Source organism: Erythrolamprus reginae (assembly GCF_031021105.1).
Source record: "Erythrolamprus reginae isolate rEryReg1 chromosome 13 unlocalized genomic scaffold, rEryReg1.hap1 SUPER_13_unloc_5, whole genome shotgun sequence".
In the NCBI taxonomy this organism is placed as follows: domain Eukaryota; kingdom Metazoa; phylum Chordata; class Lepidosauria; order Squamata; family Dipsadidae; genus Erythrolamprus; species Erythrolamprus reginae.
This window is the reverse complement of record NW_027248449.1, coordinates 345,734-369,441: the sequence shown is the minus strand read 5'-3', so window position 1 is coordinate 369,441 and position 23,708 is coordinate 345,734. Positions and strand designations below refer to the sequence as shown.

General features: G+C 47.1%; 1 long non-coding RNA gene across 1 annotated transcript in view; it reads right to left on the bottom strand.

Moving 5' to 3' along the window:
* Positions 1-22,760, bottom strand: part of LOC139155179 (uncharacterized) — a 38,149-nt gene extending 15,389 nt beyond the window's left edge. The window contains exons 1-3 of the long non-coding RNA XR_011557041.1: positions 22,623-22,760; positions 22,074-22,164; positions 18,520-18,754 (exon numbers count right to left, since the gene is read on the bottom strand). This is a non-coding gene — a long non-coding RNA (uncharacterized lncRNA). The remainder of the gene's footprint in view (positions 1-18,519; positions 18,755-22,073; positions 22,165-22,622) is intronic.
* Between the last annotated feature and the right edge of the window lie 948 nt (positions 22,761-23,708).

Sequence of the window (23,708 nt, the reverse complement as noted above, 5' to 3'; positions counted from 1 at the left end):
GACCAACCACGTCTGCTGGGAGTTTGTTCCAAGCATCTACTACTCTTTCAGTCAAATATTTTCTCATGTTGCTTTTGATCTTTCCCCCAACTACTACTATTATTATTATTATTATTATTATTTATTAGATTTGTATGCCGCCCCTCTCTGTAGACTAACTTCAGATTGTGGCCCCTTGTTCTTCTCTTCACTTTCCTATTAAAAACACTTAAACCCTCCTGGACCTTATTTAAGTTATTTAGAACTTTATTTAAATTTTACTTATTTAAATTTTTAAATAAATTTTATTTATTTATTTAAAACTTTAAATAAATTTTATTTATTTAAAAATACATTTAGAACTCTGATTAGACTTGTACACACATCACCTAAATACATATATGCAGAGACGCAAACAGAGCAAAAAAAAGAATGAGAAATAAATTTGAAAAAAAAATTTCAACTTCTCAATCTCTTCTTTTTACTGTTGTCATATTTCATGCGGTTAAACTATATTTGTTCTACAGTTTTTTTACTTTCAATCTATTTCCTTATTAATATCTACATGCAAACATTAAGATGTTATTCTGATCCATCCTCTAAATTCTCTATCAATATTTTTACACTCTGCAGATTTCTCCTGTTTACTCTCCTTGTTTCTTTTCTCTATCCAGACATAGAACATATTCCAACTTCCATAAAATTCTGTGTTTCCTTTGTTGCTCATTGTATATGACTGGGTTTCTAACTGATCCACACCCACTGAGGTTCCTCCCCTCTATCACTCTGTAAGCCTCCTGAATGAGAAGGGGGGTCAGACTAGATGGCCACCAAGGTTCCCTCCCCTCTCTATCATTCTGTAAGTCTCCTGAATGAGAAGGGGGGTCAGACTAGATGGCCTCTGATGTCCCTTCCCTCTCTCTCATTCTGTAAGTCTCCTGAATGAGAAGGTGGGTCAGACTAGATGGCCACCAAGGTTCCCTTCCCTCTCTATCACTCTGTAAGTCTCCTGAATGAGAAGGGGGGTCAGACTAGATAGCCACCAAGGTCCCTTCCCTCTCTATCATTCTTTAAGTCTCCTGAATGAGAAGTGGGGTCAGACTAGATAGCCACCAAGGTCCCTTCCCTCTCTATCACTCTGTAAGTCTCCTGAATGAGAAGGGGGGTCAGACTAGATAGCCACCAAGGTTCCCTTCCCTCTCTATCACTCTGTAAGTCTCCTGAATGAGAAGGGGGGTCAGACTAGATAGCCACCAAGGTCCCTTCCCTCTCTATCATTCTTTAAGTCTCCTGAATGAGAAGTGGGGTCAGACTAGATAGCCACCAAGGTCCCTTCCCTCTCTATCACTCTGTAAGTCTCCTGAATGAGAAGTGGGGTCAGTCTAGATGGCCACCGAGGTCCCTTCCCTCTCTATCATTCTCTAAGTCTCCTGAATGAGAAGTGGGGTCAGACTAGATGGCCACCAAGGTCCCTTCCCTCTCTATCATTCTGTAAGTCTCCTGAATGAGAAGTGGGGTCAGTCTAGGTGGCCACTGAGGTCCCTTCCCTCTCTATCGTTCTGTAAGTCTCCTGAATGAGAAGTGGGGTCAGTCTAGATGGCCACTGAGGTCCCTTCCCTCTCTCTCATTCTGTAAGTCTCCTGAATGAGAAGTGGGGTCAGACTAGATGGGCACTGAGGTCCCTTCCCTCTCTATCATTCTGTAAATCTCTTGAATGAAGTGGGGTCAGACTAGATGGGCACTGAGGTCCCTTCCCTCTCTATCATTCTGTAAATCTCTTGAATGAAGTGGGGTCAGTCTAGATGGCCACTGAGGTCCCTTCCCTCTCTATCATTCTGTAAATCTCTTGAATGAAGTGGGGTCAGACTAGATGGACACTGAGGTCCCTTCCCTCTCTATCATTCTGTAAGTCTCCTGAATGAGAAGTGGGGTCAGACTAGATGGACACTGAGGTCCCTTCCATCTCTATCATTCTGTAAGTCTCCTGAATGAGAAGTGGGGTCAGACTAGATGGCCACCAAGGTCCCTTCCCTCTCTCTCATTCTGTCAGTCTCCTGAATGAGAAGTGGGGTCAGACTAGATGGACACTGAGGTCCCTTCCCTCTCTCTCATTCTGTAAGTCTCCTGAATGAGAAGTGGGGTCAGACTAGATGACCAATGAGGTCCCTTCCCTCTCTATCATTCTGTAAGTCTCCTGAATGAGAAGTGGGGTCAGTCTAGATGGCCTCTGAGGTCCCTTCCCTCTCTATCATTCTGTAAGTCTCCTGAATGAGAAGTGGGGTCAGTCTAGATGGCCACCGAGGTCCCTTCCCTCTCTGTCATTCTGTAAATCTCCTGAATGAGAAGTGGGGTCAGTCTAGATGGCCACCGAGGTCCCTTCCCTCTCTGTCATTCTGTAAGTCTCCTGAATGAGAAGTGGGGTCAGTCTAGATGGCCACCGAGGTCCCTTCCCTCTCTGTCATTCTGTAAGTCTCCTGAATGAGAAGTGGGGTGAGTCTAGATGGCCACCGAGGTTCCTTCCCTCTCTGTCATTCTGTAAGTCTCCTGAATGAGAAGTGGGGTCAGTCTAGATGGCCAATGAGGTCCCTTCCCTCTCTGTCATTCTGTAAGTCTCCTGAATGAGAAGTGGGGTGAGTCTAGATGGCCACCGAGGTTCCTTCCCTCTCTGTCATTCTGTAAGTCTCCTGAATGAGAAGTGGGGTCAGTCTAGATGGCCACCGAGGTCCCTTCCCTCTCTGTCATTCTGTAAGTCTCCTGAATGAGAAGTGGGGTCAGTCTAGATGGCCACCGAGGTCCCTTCCCTCTCTGTCATTCTGTAAGTCTCCTGAATGAGAAGTGGGGTGAGTCTAGATGGCCACCGAGGTTCCTTCCCTCTCTGTCATTCTGTAAGTCTCCTGAATGAGAAGTGGGGTCAGTCTAGATGGCCAATGAGGTCCCTTCCCTCTCTGTCATTCTGTAAGTCTCCTGAATGAGAAGTGGGGTGAGTCTAGATGGCCACCGAGGTTCCTTCCCTCTCTGTCATTCTGTAAGTCTCCTGAATGAGAAGTGGGGTCAGTCTAGATGGCCACCGAGGTCCCTTCCCTCTCTGTCATTCTGTAAGTCTCCTGAATGAGAAGTGGGGTCAGTCTAGATGGCCACCGAGGTTCCTTCCCTCTCTGTCATTCTGTAAGTCTCCTGAATGAGAAGTGGGGTCAGTCTAGATGGCCACCGAGGTCCCTTCCCTCTCTGTCATTCTGTAAGTCTCCTGAATGAGAAGTGGGGTCAGTCTAGATGGCCACCGAGGTCCCTTCCCTCTCTGTCATTCTGTAAGTCTCCTGAATGAGAAGTGGGGTGAGTCTAGATGGCCACCGAGGTTCCTTCCCTCTCTGTCATTCTGTAAGTCTCCTGAATGAGAAGTGGGGTCAGTCTAGATGGCCACCGAGGTTCCTTCCCTCTCTGTCATTCTGTAAGTCTCCTGAATGAGAAGTGGGGTGAGTCTAGATGGCCACCGAGGTCCCTTCCCTCTCTATCATTCTGTAAGTCTCCTGAATGAGAAGGGGGGTCAGTCTAGATGGCCACCGAGGTCCCTTCCCTCTCTGTCATTCTGTAAGTCTCCTGAATGAGAAGTGGGGTGAGTCTAGATGGCCACCGAGGTCCCTTCCCTCTCTGTCATTCTGTAAGTCTCCTGAATGAGAAGTGGGGTCAGTCTAGATGGCCACCGAGGTTCCTTCCCTCTCTGTCATTCTGTAAGTCTCCTGAATGAGAAGTGGGGTGAGTCTAGATGGCCACCGAGGTCCCTTCCCTCTCTATCATTCTGTAAGTCTCCTGAATGAGAAGGGGGGTCAGTCTAGATGGCCACCGAGGTCCCTTCCCTCTCTGTCATTCTGTAAGTCTCCTGAATGAGAAGTGGGGTGAGTCTAGATGGCCACCGAGGTCCCTTCCCTCTCTGTCATTCTGTAAGTCTCCTGAATGAGAAGTGGGGTCAGTCTAGATGGCCACCGAGGTCCCTTCCCTCTCTGTCATTCTGTAAGTCTCCTGAATGAGAAGTGGGGTCAGTCTAGATGGCCACCGAGGTCCCTTCCCTCTCTATCATTCTGTAAGTCTCCTGAATGAGAAGTGGGGTCAGTCTAGATGGCCACCGAGGTCCCTTCCCTCTCTATCACTCTGTAAGTCTCCTGAATGAGAAGGGGGGTCAGTCTAGATGGCCACTGAGGTCCCTTCCCTCTCTATCATTCTGTAAGTCTCCTGAATGAGAAGAGGGGTCAGTCTAGATGGCCACTGAGGTCCCTTCCCTCTCTATCATTCTGTAAGTCTCCTGAATGAGAAGGGGGGTCAGTCTAGATGGCCACTGAGGTCCCTTCCCTCTCTATCATTCTGTAAGTCTCCTGAATGAGAAGAGGGGTCAGTCTAGATGGCCACCGAGGTCCCTTCCCTCTCTATCACTCTGTAAGTCTCCTGAATGAGAAGGGGGGTCAGTCTAGATGGCCACTGAGGTCCCTTCCCTCTCTATCATTCTGTAAGTCTCCTGAATGAGAAGAGGGGTCAGTCTAGATGGCCACCGAGGTCCCTTCCCTCTCTATCACTCTGTAAGTCTCCTGAATGAGAAGGGGGGTCAGACTAGATGGCCACTGAGGTCCCTTCCCTCTCTATCATTCTGTAAGTCTCCTGAATGAGAAGAGGGGTCAGTCTAGATGGCCACCGAGGTCCCTTCCCTCTCTATCACTCTGTAAGTCTCCTGAATGAGAAGGGGGGTCAGTCTAGATGGCCACTGAGGTCCCTTCCCTCTCTATCATTCTGTAAGTCTCCTGAATGAGAAGAGGGGTCAGTCTAGATGGCCACCGAGGTCCCTTCCCTCTCTATCACTCTGTAAGTCTCCTGAATGAGAAGAGGGGTCAGTCTAGATGGCCACTGAGGTCCCTTCCCTCTCTATCATTCTGTAAGTCTCCTGAATGAGAAGGGGGGTCAGACTAGATGGCCACTGAGGTCCCTTCCCTCTCTATCATTCTGTAAGTCTCCTGAATGAGAAGAGGGGTCAGTCTAGATGGCCACCGAGGTCCCTTCCCTCTCTATCATTCTGTCAGTCTCCTGAATGAGAAGGGGGGTCAGTCTAGATGGCCACTGAGGTCCCTTCCCTCTCTATCATTCTGTAAGTCTCCTGAATGAGAAGAGGGGTCAGTCTAGATGGCCACCGAGGTCCCTTCCCTCTCTATCACTCTGTAAGTCTCCTGAATGAGAAGGGGGGTCAGACTAGATGGCCACTGAGGTCCCTTCCCTCTCTATCATTCTGTAAGTCTCCTGAATGAGAAGAGGGGTCAGTCTAGATGGCCACCGAGGTCCCTTCCCTCTCTATCACTCTGTAAGTCTCCTGAATGAGAAGGGGGGTCAGACTAGATGGCCACTGAGGTCCCTTCCCTCTCTATCACTCTGTAAGCCTCTTGAATGAGAAGGGGGGTCAGACTAGATGGCCACCGAGGTTCCTTCCCTCTCTGTCATTCTGTAAGTCTCCTGAATGAGAAGTGGGGTCAGTCTAGATGGCCACCGAGGTGACTTCCCTCTCTGTCATTCTGTAAGTCTCCTGAATGAGAAGTGGGGTCAGTCTAGATGGCCACTGAGGTCCCTTCCCTCTCTGTCATTCTGTAAGTCTCCTGAATGAGAAGTGGGGTCAGTCTAGATGGCCACCGAGGTCCCTTCCCTCTCTGTCATTCTGTAAATCTCCTGAAAGAAGTGGGGTCAGTCTAGATGGCCACCAAGGTCCCTTCCCTCTCTATCACTCTGTAAGTCTCCTGAATGAGAAGTGGGGTCAGTCTAGATGGCCACCGAGGTCCCTTCCCTCTCTATCATTCTGTAAGTCTCCTGAATGAGAAGTGGGGTCAGACTAGATGGCCACCAAGGTCCCTTCCCTCTCTATCATTCTGTAAGTCTCCTGAATGAGAAGTGGGGTCAGTCTAGGTGGCCACTGAGGTCCCTTCCCTCTCTATCGTTCTGTAAGTCTCCTGAATGAGAAGTGGGGTCAGTCTAGATGGCCACTGAGGTCCCTTCCCTCTCTCTCATTCTGTAAGTCTCCTGAATGAGAAGTGGGGTCAGACTAGATGGGCACTGAGGTCCCTTCCCTCTCTATCATTCTGTAAATCTCTTGAATGAAGTGGGGTCAGACTAGATGGGCACTGAGGTCCCTTCCCTCTCTATCATTCTGTAAATCTCTTGAATGAAGTGGGGTCAGTCTAGATGGCCACTGAGGTCCCTTCCCTCTCTATCATTCTGTAAATCTCTTGAATGAAGTGGGGTCAGACTAGATGGACACTGAGGTCCCTTCCCTCTCTATCATTCTGTAAGTCTCCTGAATGAGAAGTGGGGTCAGACTAGATGGACACTGAGGTCCCTTCCATCTCTATCATTCTGTAAGTCTCCTGAATGAGAAGTGGGGTCAGACTAGATGGCCACCAAGGTCCCTTCCCTCTCTCTCATTCTGTCAGTCTCCTGAATGAGAAGTGGGGTCAGACTAGATGGACACTGAGGTCCCTTCCCTCTCTCTCATTCTGTAAGTCTCCTGAATGAGAAGTGGGGTCAGACTAGATGACCAATGAGGTCCCTTCCCTCTCTATCATTCTGTAAGTCTCCTGAATGAGAAGTGGGGTCAGTCTAGATGGCCTCTGAGGTCCCTTCCCTCTCTATCATTCTGTAAGTCTCCTGAATGAGAAGTGGGGTCAGACTAGATGACCAATGAGGTCCCTTCCCTCTCTCTCATTCTGTAAGTCTCCTGAATGAGAAGTGGGGTCAGTCTAGATGGCCTCTGAGGTCCCTTCCCTCTCTATCATTCTGTAAGTCTCCTGAATGAGAAGTGGGGTCAGTCTAGATGGCCACTGAGGCCCCTTCCCTCTCTATCATTCTGTAAGTCTCCTGAATGAGAAGGGGGGTCAGACTAGATGGCCACCAAGGTCCCTTCCCTCTCTCTCATTCTGTAAGTCTCCTGAATGAGAAGGGGGGTCAGTCTAGATGGCCACCAAGGTCCCTTCCCTCTCTGTCATTCTGTAAGTCTCCTGAATGAGAAGTGGGGTCAGTCTAGATGGCCACCGAGGTTCCTTCCCTCTCTGTCATTCTGTAAGTCTCCTGAATGAGAAGGGGGGTCAGACTAGATAGCCACCGAGGTTCCTTCCCTCTCTGTCATTCTGTAAGTCTCCTGAATGAGAAGTGGGGTCAGTCTAGATGGCCACCGAGGTTCCTTCCCTCTCTGTCATTCTGTAAGTCTCCTGAATGAGAAGTGGGGTCAGTCTAGATGGCCACCGAGGTCCCTTCCCTCTCTGTCATTCTGTAAGTCTCCTGAATGAGAAGTGGGGTGAGTCTAGATGGCCACCGAGGTTCCTTCCCTCTCTGTCATTCTGTAAGTCTCCTGAATGAGAAGTGGGGTCAGTCTAGATGGCCACCGAGGTCCCTTCCCTCTCTGTCATTCTGTAAGTCTCCTGAATGAGAAGTGGGGTGAGTCTAGATGGCCACCGAGGTTCCTTCCCTCTCTGTCATTCTGTAAGTCTCCTGAATGAGAAGTGGGGTGAGTCTAGATGGCCACCGAGGTTCCTTCCCTCTCTGTCATTCTGTAAGTCTCCTGAATGAGAAGTGGGGTCAGTCTAGATGGCCACCGAGGTCCCTTCCCTCTCTGTCATTCTGTAAGTCTCCTGAATGAGAAGTGGGGTCAGTCTAGATGGCCACCGAGGTTCCTTCCCTCTCTGTCATTCTGTAAGTCTCCTGAATGAGAAGTGGGGTCAGTCTAGATGGCCACCGAGGTCCCTTCCCTCTCTGTCATTCTGTAAGTCTCCTGAATGAGAAGTGGGGTCAGTCTAGATGGCCACCGAGGTCCCTTCCCTCTCTGTCATTCTGTAAGTCTCCTGAATGAGAAGTGGGGTGAGTCTAGATGGCCACCGAGGTTCCTTCCCTCTCTGTCATTCTGTAAGTCTCCTGAATGAGAAGTGGGGTCAGTCTAGATGGCCACCGAGGTTCCTTCCCTCTCTGTCATTCTGTAAGTCTCCTGAATGAGAAGTGGGGTGAGTCTAGATGGCCACCGAGGTCCCTTCCCTCTCTATCATTCTGTAAGTCTCCTGAATGAGAAGGGGGGTCAGTCTAGATGGCCACCGAGGTCCCTTCCCTCTCTGTCATTCTGTAAGTCTCCTGAATGAGAAGTGGGGTGAGTCTAGATGGCCACCGAGGTCCCTTCCCTCTCTGTCATTCTGTAAGTCTCCTGAATGAGAAGTGGGGTCAGTCTAGATGGCCACCGAGGTCCCTTCCCTCTCTGTCATTCTGTAAGTCTCCTGAATGAGAAGTGGGGTCAGTCTAGATGGCCACCGAGGTCCCTTCCCTCTCTATCATTCTGTAAGTCTCCTGAATGAGAAGTGGGGTCAGTCTAGATGGCCACCGAGGTCCCTTCCCTCTCTATCATTCTGTCAGTCTCCTGAATGAGAAGGGGGGTCAGTCTAGATGGCCACTGAGGTCCCTTCCCTCTCTATCATTCTGTAAGTCTCCTGAATGAGAAGAGGGGTCAGTCTAGATGGCCACCGAGGTCCCTTCCCTCTCTATCACTCTGTAAGTCTCCTGAATGAGAAGGGGGGTCAGACTAGATGGCCACTGAGGTCCCTTCCCTCTCTATCATTCTGTAAGTCTCCTGAATGAGAAGAGGGGTCAGTCTAGATGGCCACCGAGGTCCCTTCCCTCTCTATCACTCTGTAAGTCTCCTGAATGAGAAGGGGGGTCAGACTAGATGGCCACTGAGGTCCCTTCCCTCTCTATCACTCTGTAAGCCTCTTGAATGAGAAGGGGGGTCAGACTAGATGGCCACCGAGGTTCCTTCCCTCTCTGTCATTCTGTAAGTCTCCTGAATGAGAAGTGGGGTCAGTCTAGATGGCCACCGAGGTGACTTCCCTCTCTGTCATTCTGTAAGTCTCCTGAATGAGAAGTGGGGTCAGTCTAGATGGCCACTGAGGTCCCTTCCCTCTCTGTCATTCTGTAAGTCTCCTGAATGAGAAGTGGGGTCAGTCTAGATGGCCACCGAGGTCCCTTCCCTCTCTGTCATTCTGTAAATCTCCTGAAAGAAGTGGGGTCAGTCTAGATGGCCACCGAGGTCCCTTCCCTCTCTGTCATTCTGTAAGTCTCCTGAATGAGAAGTGGGGTCAGTCTAGATGGCCACTGTGGTCCCTTCCCTCTCTGTCATTCTGTAAGTCTCCTGAATGAGAAGTGGGGTCAGTCTAGATGGCCACTGAGGTCCCTTCCCTCTCTGTCATTCTGTAAGTCTCCTGAATGAGAAGTGGGGTCAGTCTAGATGGCCACTGAGGTCCCTTCCCTCTCTGTCATTCTGTAAGTCTCCTGAATGAGAAGTGGGGTCAGTCTAGATGGCCACTGAGGTCCGTTCCCTCTCTATCATTCTGTAAGTCTCCTGAATGAGAAGTGGGGTCAGTCTAGATGGCCACTGAGGTCCCTTCCCTCTCTGTCATTCTGTAAGTCTCCTGAATGAGAAGTGGGGTCAGTCTAGATGGCCACTGAGGTCCGTTCCCTCTCTATCATTCTGTAAGTCTCCTGAATGAGAAGTGGGGTGAGTCTAGATGGCCACCGAGGTCCCTTTCCTCTCTATCATTCTGTAAGTCTCCTGAATGAGAAGTGGGGTCAGTCTAGATGGCCACTGAGGTCCCTTCCCTCTCTATCACTCTGTAAGCCTCTTGAATGAGAAGTGGGGTCAGTCTAGATGGCCACCGAGGTCCCTTCCCTCTCTATCATTCTGTCAGTCTCCTGAATGAGAAGGGGGGTCAGTCTAGATGGCCACTGAGGTCCCTTCCCTCTCTATCATTCTGTAAGTCTCCTGAATGAGAAGAGGGGTCAGTCTAGATGGCCACCGAGGTCCCTTCCCTCTCTATCACTCTGTAAGTCTCCTGAATGAGAAGGGGGGTCAGACTAGATGGCCACTGAGGTCCCTTCCCTCTCTATCACTCTGTAAGCCTCTTGAATGAGAAGGGGGGTCAGACTAGATGGCCACCGAGGTTCCTTCCCTCTCTGTCATTCTGTAAGTCTCCTGAATGAGAAGTGGGGTCAGTCTAGATGGCCACTGAGGTCCCTTCCCTCTCTGTCATTCTGTAAGTCTCCTGAATGAGAAGTGGGGTCAGTCTAGATGGCCACTGAGGTCCGTTCCCTCTCTATCATTCTGTAAGTCTCCTGAATGAGAAGTGGGGTCAGTCTAGATGGCCACCGAGGTCCCTTCCCTCTCTGTCATTCTGTAAATCTCCTGAATGAGAAGTGGGGTCAGTCTAGATGGCCACCGAGGTCCCTTCCCTCTCTGTCATTCTGTAAGTCTCCTGAATGAGAAGTGGGGTCAGTCTAGATGGCCACCAAGGTCCCTTCCCTCTCTGTCATTCTGTAAGTCTCCTGAATGAGAAGTGGGGTCAGACTAGATGGCCAATGAGGTCCCTTCCCTCTCTATCATTCTGTAAGTCTCCTGAATGAGAAGTGGGGTCAGTCTAGATGTCCACTGAGGTCCCTCCCCTCTCTATCATTCTGTAAGTCTCCTGAATGAGAAGTGGGGTCAGACTAGATGGCCACCGAGGTCCCTTCCCTTTGTATGTGTCTCCTGAATATTGACAGCCCCTCGGGGACATTGAGTAATGAAAGAGTTAACTAATGTGTGTTATTGGACCCTCCTCTTACGTCACAGTCTCCCGCCAATCAACTTCCTCCTCCTTCCTTTGTTCTTCTCTCTCTAACCTCCATGATGTAAGATGATATGTCTTTTATTTGTTTATTTCCATTTTCAAAATAAATACATCTTCTTTAAAAGAAAATCATCGAGGCTTCTATCCCTTGACCTCCTCCAGAGTTAAGGTCCTGAGAGACTTTAATTCCTCGGACATGGTAGCAGAGGAATCCGTTCATTTATTTCAAGCCTAAAAACAATAATCTCCAAAGTTTTAACATGCCTGGGAAAAAGAAAAAAAACAATTTCCCAGATTCCTCCCTCCTCACAATGTCCGATGAGGACATGAGCTCTACACTTGCAACGCTGAGAAGAGAACTGGACAGACGCGAGGCCGAAACGCCAAGAGAATCTCCTGTCCGGAGGGAAATCTCGACTCCTGCAGAGGGAGGAACTCCAGAAACCGTGAGTCGTACTCTCTCCCTTCTTTCAAGCCTCAGTTTAGAAGAGGCAACTAATGCGCCAGGGGCTGTTGAAGGGTCAGGGATAATCCCTTCCCGGCCGATTTATGCTCCCAGCCCCATAGAAGACCCTTCCCCGTCCCCTTCGGAGCCCCGGAGCGAAGCCATTCCCAAGTGCGACGTAGAAAAAGATGGCGCCAGACATCCCAGTGAAGAGGAATCTTTCGAAGGCTCCAAAATGCTTTTGAGAAGTCCTCCGTCCTCCTCTCCGCCACCCAGCAGCGTGGATTCCGACGACGACATAGACACGATAGATGACTTTGCTGCTAATCTAGAAGGGAGTTGGAAAGAGAGTCAAAATATGTATATTGATTTTTATAAAAGAAAGGGGTCAAAACCCCTTACTGCACGCGAGGAAGATTTTATAGACTCATGCGGTCGTGAAATGACTGAAAAGATGGAAAGGCTTCGCAGGGCTAGAAGTTTACAAGAGCGTTATTTGAAAAAACAATTCGGAGTTTATGAAAAAGAATTTGAAACAGACGCATCGGCACAAATGCCCAAAAGTAATGTTGCAGCGGCATCTGGTGGCCAAATTAAAGAAGAGCAGCCTGCGATTTCTGATGTGAAACCAATGCCCAAAAGTAACGTTGCGGCGGCATCTAGTGGCCAAATTGAACAAATGCAGCCTGCGATTTCTGATGTGAAACCAATGCCCAAAAGTAACGTTGCGGCGGCATCTGGTGGCCAAATTAAAGAAGTGCAGCCTGCGATTCCTGATGTTAAACCAATGCCCAAAAGTAACGTTGCGGCGGCATCTAGTGGCCAAATTGGACAAATGCAGCCTGGGATTTCTGATGTTAAACCAATGCCCAAAAGTAACATTGCAGCGACACCTGTTGGCCGTTTGAAGCCATTGCCATCGCCAGATATTATGTACAATCCTCACCATGAGATGTATTTTCCCGAATGTGAAGAAGGTTTTATTTCAGATGTTCCAATGGGGCAAAGGGCCTGTACTGAACGCGATTCCCCTGCAGACAAACCCCAAATGCCACAAAGAAGCCAAAGTACGCAGATGCAACAGGAACAACAACAGCCGTGGGTTCCAGCTCCTCAAGTACAACAGCCGTGGGTTCCAGCTCCTCAAGTACAACAGCCGTGGGGTCCAGCTCCTCAAGTACAACAACCAGTAGCAGCACAAGCTGCAGTTCCAAGGCACGTCCTTGTTTCATCACCATTGAAAGGTGAGTCAAGATTAAAGAGCACTGGACAAAATTATAACGTTTGGTTAAATGCAATCAGGATAATACTACTCGGCGAAGGCGTCGATCACATGGCTTTCAACCCACCAAATGAACCGTGGAGTGAAGAACAAAGAGCCTTAGACGCCAGTGCCAGCACATTCATGTTAATGTCGATGGAAACAGATGTGTCAGTTAGATTTCCAGATGATATCACTGCTAATGGCTTGATCACATCTTTAGAGGGACTTTATAGAGAAACTTCGCTGGAATTATTGTGCTTATTAATGTCTGAGTTGTCCAATACTAAATTAAAGCCTGGAGGAAAAATTGCTCCACATTTGTCTAAACTTTTACTAATACAAAAGGAATTGAATGAAAGAGGCTACAACAGGTATGATATGCAAACGGTCAGTGCTATCGTTACCTCGTTAAATGATGATTGGAAAGATGCCATTTCAAGGTTTTTCAGAACGCCTTCAGGTCAACTCACCACATTTAGGTTGTGCCAAATTTTAACAGAAGAAGAAGTTCTTATGGAAGCGAGACTTGAATCCAGAGCAACTGCTTCCAGAGTCCCAACGAGGCGCAGTTACCAACCAAGGGGCTACGCTCCTAGACGTCCAGTGCACAACCAGTCCAGAAGGACAGACTTTCAACGTTCTCAATCTCCTGATTTGCAACGTTCTCAATCTCCTGACCAGCCCAGAGGAACAGATCCCAGAGGCGGCAGACGTAGAGGCTCCGGCAGCTCCAGACCAGCTCGACGAGGTTCCAGAGAACCACGTCCTGAGATCTGTACTTTGATCCTGATCAACGTTCCACCATCACATCCGGAGTACGACATTCGACGTTTATGGATTTTACACAGTGGATCGAGTTGTCATATTACTTATCAAAGAGAACTTTTCACAGAACTACACAAGACTGACAGAAAAGAATTACGTACAGTGTCAAATCACCTATGCAGAGTTGAAGGGGAAGGAACGGTTTACATAAAAGAATTAGACAAGATGATTCGACGTGTTCTATACGTTCCAGAGGGTACAAGAAACGTACTCAGTGTGTATCACCTAATCAAAGACCTAGGCTGTGTAGTTGAGAATTCACAAAATGAAATGCACGTCATCAAGGAAGGGAGAGTTATTGCTCATGGTATTCCAATTGGAGGTACTTACTACTTAAAGCCAAAACCCCAGATGCAACTTGCAGTATAGAAGTTCCAAAGAATGAAAGCACAGGCTCAGAGAGAAAACCTGTTGCTACTCCGAAAGCCAATGAAGTTCGAAAGGTTGATCGAAACAAAGCTGAGGTTCCGCATAATGTTGCAAATGTTAAACCTGTACTAACAAACAAACTTTTTCATTCCAGGTGTGTTCACCGTTGGCACCGTCGTTTGGGCCACGCCGCCTATGGGGTTTTATCCAAGATGCCAGATTTTGTCAATGGGTTTGATGTTGATAGTACAGTGTTCCCTCGATTTTCGTGGGTTCAAACTTTGCGGAAAGTCTATACCACGGTTTTTCAAAAATATTAATTAAAAAATACTTTGCGGGTTTTTCCCCCTATACCATGTTTTTTTCCCACCCGATGATGTCATGTGTCATCGCCAAACTTTCGTCTGCCTTTAATAAATATTTTTTAAAAATAAACTTTAATAAATAAACATGGTGAGTAATAATCTGAATGGTTGCTAAGGGAATGGAAAATTGCAATTTAGGGGGTTAAAGTGTTAAGGGAAGGCTTGTGACACTGTCCATAGCCAAAAATAGTGTATTTACCTCCGCATCTCTACTTCGCGGAAATTCAACTTTCGCGGGCGGTCTCGGAACGCATCCCCCGCGAAAATCGAGGGAACACTGGTAATTGCAAAATTTATTTAGATTGTTCTGTTTGTAACAAATCAAAATCCAAAGCAGCACCTATTGCTAAACATGCCGCACATTTGTCTACACGCACTTTTGATTTGGTCCATACCGACATTGTCGGTCCATTTCGGCCTACTAAAGGTAATTGTAAGTACTTTTAAACTATTGTTGATAAATATTTTAGGTAAGGTTTTGTGTACCTAATGAAACAAAAATCAGAGACCTTTCAGATCTTTAAAGACTTTGCTGCACATGTCTACAATCAACATGGTGTCTGCATCAGAAGAATACAAAGTGATCGTGGTGGAGAATTCACGTCCCAGCAATTCCAAGGATGGATGAGACAAAATGGAATCCATCACCAAACTTCTGCCCCTTAGTCGCCTCAGCATAACGGAGTTGTAGAACACCGACAGGGTGTTTTACAGACTATGTTTCGTTGTCTTTTAGAAGATGCTGATCTCAACAATTTCTATTGGGGTGAAGCACTAAGGTATGCCAATTACATTGTTAACCGTATTTGGAGCAGTGTTATAAATCAAACTCCTTTTTACATGATGCGCGGAAAGAAGCCTGATATCCAAAACCTCCACATTTTTGGCTCATATGCCATGGTCAACATTCCACTGGTCCAGAGAAAGAAAGGAGGTCCAGTAGCAGAAAGACTGAGATTTATAGGTTTTGATCAAAGTTCTAAATATTATAAGTTTGCTGATTCTAATCATACAGTTGTTGTTTCTAACTCAGCTAAATTTGAAGAAGATACGGATTGGTCCAGAATCCATAGTAATGACACTTCAGTTTACTTTCCCAGAGATGACATCGAAGGTACAGCGCAACCTGATGACCCAGATTCTCAGGCAATTGTTCCAGATGTTGTTTCTTCAAAAGATGATGTACAGTCTTCACGAGTCGCAGATGATGTTACTAGCGATGAAGTTGGAGACGGAGATGACCAAGATGAAGGATGGACTACAGTTCTAAGACGTTCCAAGAGAACCACGCAAGGAATTCCTCCAAAGAGATACCAACAGCAAGTATCACAAAAATCTCTTCCTTTTCTTTGCGACAATGTCACAATTCCTCCCGAAAACTTTTCTCAAATAAGACATTTACCTGAGTCTGAGCAAGAAAAATGGCACGAGGCGGTAGAAATTGAACTGGGCAGTTTGAAGACACTTAAAAGTGTTTACACATGTTGAGCCTCCAACGAACAAGAAGATTATTGATACAAGATGGGTCTACAGAATTAAACAAAAACCAAATGGTGAGAAAATATACGAAGCGAGATTAGTAGCACAAGGTTACTCCCAAGTTTATCCTGAAGGTTACACAGAAGATACATTTTCACCTACAGTTAAAAATGAAAGTGTTATAATTGCTTTAACCACAGCTATTGCCTTGAATTTAGAAGTTTTCCAATTTGATGTTGAGACTGCTTATCTGAATGTTGATTTAAATGAAGAGATCTACGTAAAAGGTGCACCCGGTTTTCAAGATCGAGAAGGAGATGTCTGGTTCCTGCAAAAAGGTCTTTATGGTCTGAAACAATCTGCTTTAATGTGGCACAGGTGTCTAATTGATAAGCTAAATTCAGTGGGCTTTATTAAGTCCGATTCTGATGAATGCGTGTTTACAAAAAGGGCAAGGTAATATTTATGAAATCATACTAGTGTACGTTGATGACACAGTGTACATTGGTCCAGACAAACACATGAGTGAAGTTTTTGCAAAAGGTTTAGAGAGACACTACATTGAAAAGCTTAGGACACATTTCATGATTACCCAGATGTTGAGATTGAAAAAACTCAGAAGGGGTTTAGCCTCTCGCAAGAAAACAAAATGGATCAACTTTTTGCAAAATTGCCACATGATTGACGCACACCCAGGTCGCTCTCCAGTGCGAACAGATTTTTTATAATTTGACACAACAGATTAGTCCTGATTTTGAAGATCAAACACTTTATCGTCCAGTCCTTGGGTCACTGTTATACATTAGCAGTTGGACAAGACCCGACATTTCACTTAGTGTCAATCTTTTGTCACGGTACGTTGGCAAAGCAACTAAATTTCATCGGACACGCATAAAGAGATTGCCGAGATACATGAAGATCACAAAAAACGTGGAATTGTCAGAACACAACAAGTTTCCTGAGTTAGTTTGCTACGCAGACTCTTGATTGGGTGGGTGACAAAGAAACACGAAAAAGTGCTTCAGGTTACATAATGTTTTTAAATGGCTGTCCAATTTATTGGAAAGTTGGAAAGCAGAACTTTATCTCTCGTTCTTCCACCGAGTCAGAATATGCCTGAGTTTCTGACCGTTGCAATGCTTTAACCTGTGTTTCTGCTCTCGTTGATAGTATTTGTGGTGATCCTATGAAACCAATTGTCATAATGCAGGACAATCCCTCCGTTACCTTCATATCTGAAACTGAATATGTGGGAGCGCGTTCACGGCACATCGACATAAGATATAAGAACGCCAGAGAATACGTGAAACAAGGGTTCGTGAAACTACACTATGTGCCTACAACTGAACAAATTGCTGACGTGCTGAACAAACCACTGCCAGCTGACCAACACGAATACCTCCGCAAAAGAATGTGCCTTGTGTGAACAGTGTCACTGAAGACTGTCAAAGAAGGGGTGTCACGCTGTATATTGACAGCCCCTCAGAGACATTTAGCAATGAAACAGTTAACTAGTGTGTGCCTTATTGGATCCTCCTCTTATGTCGCAATATCCTGCTAACACGTCCTCTTTCTTCTTCCTTCCTTAACCTCCATGATGGAAGATGGATACGTTCTCCTGTCCCTCGAGACAGTCTTTTATTTGTTTATTTTCTGTTTTTAAAATAAATATATCTTGTTTAAAAAAATGATTAAGGCTTCTATCCATCCTCCTCCAGAGTTAAGGTCCTAAGAGACTATAATTCCTATGAGAGGGGGGGGGTGTCAGACTAGATGGCCACTGAGGTCCCTTCCCTCTCTATCATTCTGTAAGTCTCCTGAATGAGAAGTGGGGTCAGACTAGATGGCCACCAAGGTCCCTCCCCTCTCTATCATTCTGTAAGTCTCCTGAATGAGAAGGGGGGTCAGACTAGATGGCCACTGATGTCCCTCCCCTCTCTATCATTCAACTGGTGTGTGTGTGTGTGTGTGTGTATAAAAGAGCAAAAAGTCCCACCCCATGTCCAGCAAACTTGGGAAATCAGGGAATTATCACCGAAATTGGCGGTTCGGAAATTATTGGAATTTGTGAAGAAAAATGGAATAAATCGGGGGAAAACAAACCATTAAAATGGTTCAAAGTCAGGGAAAAATCATGTAAAAAAAAAAACCACAGATCGCGCTGTCATAGAAACCTAGATGATTGACGGCAGGAAAAGACCCCCTGGTCCATCTCGTCTGCCCTTCTCCTATTGCCTGTATTTTATCTTAGGGTGGATCTATGTTTATCCCAGGCAGGTTTACATTCAGTTCCTGTGGAGTGACCGACCACCTCTGCTGGGAGTTTGTTCCAAGCATCTACTACTTTCAGTCAAATAATATTTTCTCATGTTGCTTTTGATCTTTCCCCCCAACTGACCACAGATTGTGCCCCCTTGTTCTTGGGTTCACTTTCCTATTAAAAACACTTCCCTCCTGTGTCGTAATCATAGGTTCAAGTTTGTTCCAATCCTCTACTACTCTTTCAGTCAAATCATATTTTCTCACCGTTGCTTCTGATCTTTCCCACGAACTGACCTCAGATTTTGGCCCCCTTCTTCTCAGGTCCACTTTCCTATTAAAAACACTTAAACCCTCCTGGACCTTATTTAACCCTTTAAACCCATATTTAAATGTTTCGATCGTGTCCCCCCTTTCTGTCCTCCAGACTGGACAGATGGGAGTTCATGGAGTCTTTCCTGGTCAGTTTGATGCTTAAGACCTCCCACCCTTCGTGTAGCCCGTCCTTGGACACGGTTCCATTGGATCCCTATCTCTTTTTGTGGGCGAGGTCTCCAGAACTGGACACAGTATTGTTCCCAGTGGGGTCTCACCACAAGCGCTCTATATAGCAGGGTCCCAATCTCCCTCTTCCTGCTTGTGATGCCTCCAGCTATGCAGCCAAGCCTTCTTCAAATTAACCAACATAAGGTGGTGATGGTTGCCAGGGCGACATCCGATTGCCTTGGCAACGGCAGATGGGGGAGAAGTGGGGGGAGGCTTTTAAGAAGGACCGGGGGGGGGGGGCGGGGGGCGAAGGATACCACCCATAGGCAAGTGCAGAGTTCGAAGCCGGGAGCTGCTGCCCACTGCCCCCTCCCTCCCTCGGCCCCTCACCTGGGAACCAGCCTGCGCATGAGTGCCGACCCCGGCTGATGGTTGCGTGCACATGTGCGTCAGGACCTGACTAGCGCATGCAGGCCCAGGATGTTTCCGGACGACCTTTTCAGCCCTCGGGTCATCATCACTGGCCTCGGGGGTCAGGCGGGGGTGGGCTGCTCCTGGTTCGGACCAGTTCTTGGGACCGGTAGCGCTGGGGGCGCGAGCATCCGTCCGGCTCCCTGGGACGATTCTGTGCATGCAGAGAAGGGTTGCGGGTTATGGATGCGCCTGACTATGAACCAGTGGTATTTCTTTCTTTCTCTCTTTCATTCTCTTTCTTTCTCTCTCTCTTTCTCTTTTTCTTTTTTTTCCTTCCTTTCTTTTATTCTCTCTCTTGCTTGCTTTTTCATTCTCTTTCTCGCTCTCTTTCTTTCTGTCTTTCTCTTTTATTCTTTCTTTCATTCTTTCTTTCTCTCTTTTTCTTCCTTCCTTTTTCTTTCATTCTCTTTCTTTCTCTCTTTCTTCCTTTTTCTTTCTTTTTCTTTCTCTTTCCTTCTTTTTCTTCCTTCCTTTCTTTCATTCTCTCTTTTGCTTTCTATCTTTCTCTCTCTCTTGCTTTCTCTTTCTTTCATTCTCTTTTTCTCTCTTTCCTTCTTTCTATCTTTCTCTTTTTCTTTCATTCTTTCTTTCTTTCTCTTCCTTTCTTTCTTTCATTCTCTCTCTTGCTTTCTATCTTTCTCTCTCTCTTGCTTTCTCTTTCTTTCATTCTCTTTTTCTCTCTTTCCTTCTTTCTATCTTTCTCTTTTTCTTTCATTCTTTCTTTCTTTCTCTTCCTCTCTTTCTTTCATTCTCTCTCTTGCTTTCTATCTTTCTCTCTCTCTTGCTTTCTCTTTCTTTCATTCTCTTTTTCTCTCTTTCCTTCTTTCTATCTTTCTCTTTTTCTTTCTTTCTCTTCCTTTCTTTCTTTCATTCTCTCTCTGTTGCTTTCTCTTTCTTTCATTCTTTTTCTCTCTTTCCTTCTTTCTATCTTTCTTTTTCTTTCTTTCTTTCATTCTTTCTCTTCCTTTCTTTTTCTTCCTTTCTTTCTTTCATTCTCTCTCTCTTGCTTTCTCTCTCTCTCATTCTCTCTTTCTTTCTACTCCTATTCTTTCTACTACTATTTGCTATACAGTATTTTATCTTAGGATGGATCTCTGTTTATCCCAGGCAGGTTTACATTCAGTTACTGTATGGATTGACCAACCATGTTTGCTGGAAGTTTGTTCCAAGCCTCTATGACTCTTTCAGTGAAATAATATTTTCTCATGTTGCCTTTGATCTTTCCCCCAACTAACTTCAGATTGTGTCCCCCTGTTCTTGTGTCCATCATGGTCCATCTAGTCTGCCCTTCTACTCTTTCCTGTATTTTATCTTAGGATCTATGTTTATCCCAGGCATGAAGTTTGTTCCAGGCATCTACTACTCTTCCAGTCAAATCATATTTTCTCACGTGGCTTCTGATCTTTCCCCCAACTAACCTCAGATTGTGGCCCCTTGTTCTTGTGTCCATCATGGTCCATCTAGTCTGCCCTTCTACTCTTTCCTGTATTTTATCTTAGGGTGGATCTCTGTTTATCCCAGGCAGGTTTACATTGAGTTACTGTATGGATTGACCAACCACGTCTGCTGGGAGTTTGTTCCAGGCATCTACTACTCTTCCAGTCAAATCATATTCTCTCACGGGGCTTCTGATCTTTCCCCCAACTGACCTCAGATTGTGGCCCCTTGTCCTTGGGTTCACTTTCCTATTCAAAACACTTCCCTCCTGGACCTTGTTTAACCCTTTCACCTTCGTTGCCTTTCGCAAACTCCTGAAATCCCACCTGGGGAAATTGACTCCCATGGGCCGTTTCCATTCCATGTATGGTTTGTATGATCGTTTTTATATTAACGGGTTTTTAATCGTTTTATCATTGGATTTGTATTGTTTTGCTCTTGTGAGGCGCCCCGAGTGTGCGGAGAGGGGTGACATACAAATCTAATTAATAATAATAATAATAATAATAATAATAATAATAATAATAAGTCAATAAGTAGATAGTATGGTGCTGGGCAAATGTAACCAGGATATTTTATTAGGATAGGATGCAGGAGGAGGAGGGGGGGCAGCTTCTCCCCCTCACCCAAATTAGGAGCAGGACGGACTGATTGGCAGGCAGAGGTTCCCCAAAGGCAGGAGATGAAGAAGACCTGGCTGAGACTTCGGCCCCCACCTCCCCGATGTTTAATGGCCTTTATTGTCTGTCAAGCCGCCTCGCAGCTCTGTCCACTGGTGGCTGAGGCTCCAGGCGGGAGGCTCGGGTGGGGAGGGGGCATTTCCCTGCCTTGGGCTTCTCTCTGAAGGCATCTGCCCCGGGGGCTGGTGGGTTTCCCCTCTATAATTAAGCAAGCCAGAAATAGCCTGGAGGTCCACTGAACGCAGACGACGGACGGGAGGTTTGAGGAGGAAGAAGCAGCGGTCAGGAAAGAGGGAGGGGGCTCGGTCGCTTTCTGGCAGTTTGAGTGGCAGCGACCATGGTTCCATTATACAGCGGCCCCTCTACTTACGAACTTCTATTCGTTCCGTGACCAGGTTCTTAAGTAGGAAAGTTTGTAAGAAGAAGCATTTTTCCCATAGGAATCAATGTAAAAGCAAATAAGGCATTCGATTGGGGAAACCACAGGGGAGGCCCTGTTTCCTCCCAGGAGATTCCTAGGGAGGCCCCACGGAGGCTTCTCCCCACCTTTTCCGGCCCTGTTTCCCCCAAGGAGATTCCTAGAGAGGCCCCACGGAGGCTTCTCCCCACCTTTTCCAGCCCTGTTTCCTCCCAGGAGATTACTAGAGGCCCCACGGAGGCTCCTCCCCACCTTTTCCGGCCCTGTTTCCCCCAAGGAGATTCTTAGAGAGTCCCCATGGAGGCTTCTCCCCGCCTTTTCCAGCCCTGTTTCCTCCCAGGAGATTACTAGAGGCCCCACGGAGGCTCCTCCCCACCTTTTCCGGCCCTGCTTCCTCCCAGGAGATTCCTAGAGAGGCCCCACGGAGGCTTCTCCCCACCTTTTCCGGCCCTGTTTCCTCCCAGGAGATTACTAGAGGCCCCACGGAGGCTCCTCCCCACCTTTTCCGGCCCTGTTTCCCCCAAGGAGATTCTTAGAGTCCCCACGGAGGTTTCTCCCCGCCTTTTCCGGCCCTCTTTCCTCCAAGGAGATTCTTAGAGAGTCCCCATGGAGGCTTCTCCCCGCCTTTTTCGGCCCTGTTTCCTCCCAGGAGATTACTAGAGGCCCCATGGAGGCTTCTCCCCGCTTTTTCCGGCCCTGTTTCCCCCGAGGAGATTCCTAGAGATGCCCCACGGAGGCTTCTCCCCGCCTTTTCCGGCCCTGTTTCCCCCAAGGAGATTCTTAGAGAGTCCCCATGGAGGCTTCCCCCCGCCTTTTCCAGCCTTGTTTCCTCCCAGGAGATTACTAGAGGCCCCACGGAGGCTCCTCCCCACCTTTTCCGGCCCTGCTTCCTCCCAGGAGATTCCTAGAGAGGTCCCATGGAGGTTTCTTCTTACCTTTTCCGATGACAGTTTCAGAGACTGGGGTTTGTAGGTGGAAAATGGTTCTTGAGAAGAGGCCAAAAAATCTTGATCACCCGGTTCTTATCTAGAAAGGTTTGTATGTAGAGGCCTTCGTAGGTAGAGGCGCCACTGTACATGATACTAGTAAAAGAGAAACATTAGGACAGGGGACAGAAGGCACGCTGGTGCGCTTATGCACATCGCTAACTGGCCTCTTAGGAATCAGGAGTGGTCAAGAGTGGAGAGTCTAAGGGTAAAGTTCTGGAGGTTTAGCTGATGATACTACAGGGCCAGGTAGTAAGTTCCAGGCATCAACTACTCGGTTACTAAAGTCGTATTTCCTGCAGTCGAATTTGGAGCGGTTTACTTTTAATTTGTATGTTGTGTGCTCGAGTGTTGTTGTGGTTGAAGCTGAAGTAGCCATTAACATTTTATTTATATCTATATTATATTTATAAATAAATGCATTTACTTATAAAATGTCATAAATTTATATACTTATAAAATGTACATTTTATTTATTTATACGGAAACGTTCAAGACCTGCAATTTTCCGGAAGGCGCCCTCTTCCTCGTGGTAACCCCTCAGAGAAGGGGAAAAGCGTTGCTTCGACACGCTTTTTAAACACGGGCTCGGGAGGAGCCTTTCCCACGACTCCTTCGCCCCGCCTCCGCCCCTCTAGCGGGCACCGCGCAGGCGCGTGCCGAAGGGGAGGCGCCCAGAGGGCGGGGCCGGCGACTCCCGCGAGGGGAGGGGGAGTTAAGCCGCGCGCCGTCTGGTCGCGCAGGAGACGGTGACGCACACGCTGACGCCAATGCCGCGGGAGAGGGGGGGGGGGCGTGGAGACGCAGAGCCGCCGTCCGGCCGCGAGGGGGCAGAGCGGGTCCTCCTCCGCCGAGGCCACGGCTAAGACCCACCCTCCGCCCGCTGAGGCTTCACCACCGGCCTCCGTTCGTAAACACCGTGTCCCTCCGCCGCGCGTGCAATGTAGTCCCCCGCCGGCCGGTTGCACTCCAGACCCGCTTGTGGCGTGAAAGCGGCGCCGGCCTGATAAACAATGTGACACCGGAGCTGCTAATGGTTGTTCAGGCCGGACTTTCGCTCCTGCCATTAAGACGGCCATTACAACACAATCCTTTTTTACCTCACGATTGTTCAGAAACGTATCGTTTTCTCTCATTTCCACTGAGAACATCTGCACCCAAGACAAATTCTTTGTGTGTCCAATCACACTTGGCCAATAAAGAATTCTATTCTATTCACCATTTATATTAATATTGATTGTTTCTTCGTTGCTTATTTGACCCCTATGACAATCATGAAGTGTTTTTTACCTCATGATTCTTGACCAATGTATCTTTTCTTTTATGTCCACTTAGAGGAATCTGCACCAAAGACAAATTCCTCGTGTGTCCAATCACACTTGGCCAATAAAGAATTCTATTCTATTCACCATTTATATTAATATATATTTATATTTCACAACTGAGGCAATCAATGAGTGGTTTTTTTACCTCACCAAAGCTTGACAAATGTGTCTTTTATGGACACTGAGTGCACCGGCACCAAATTCCTTGTGTGTCCAATCACACTTGGCTAATAAAATAATTCCATTCATCATTTATATT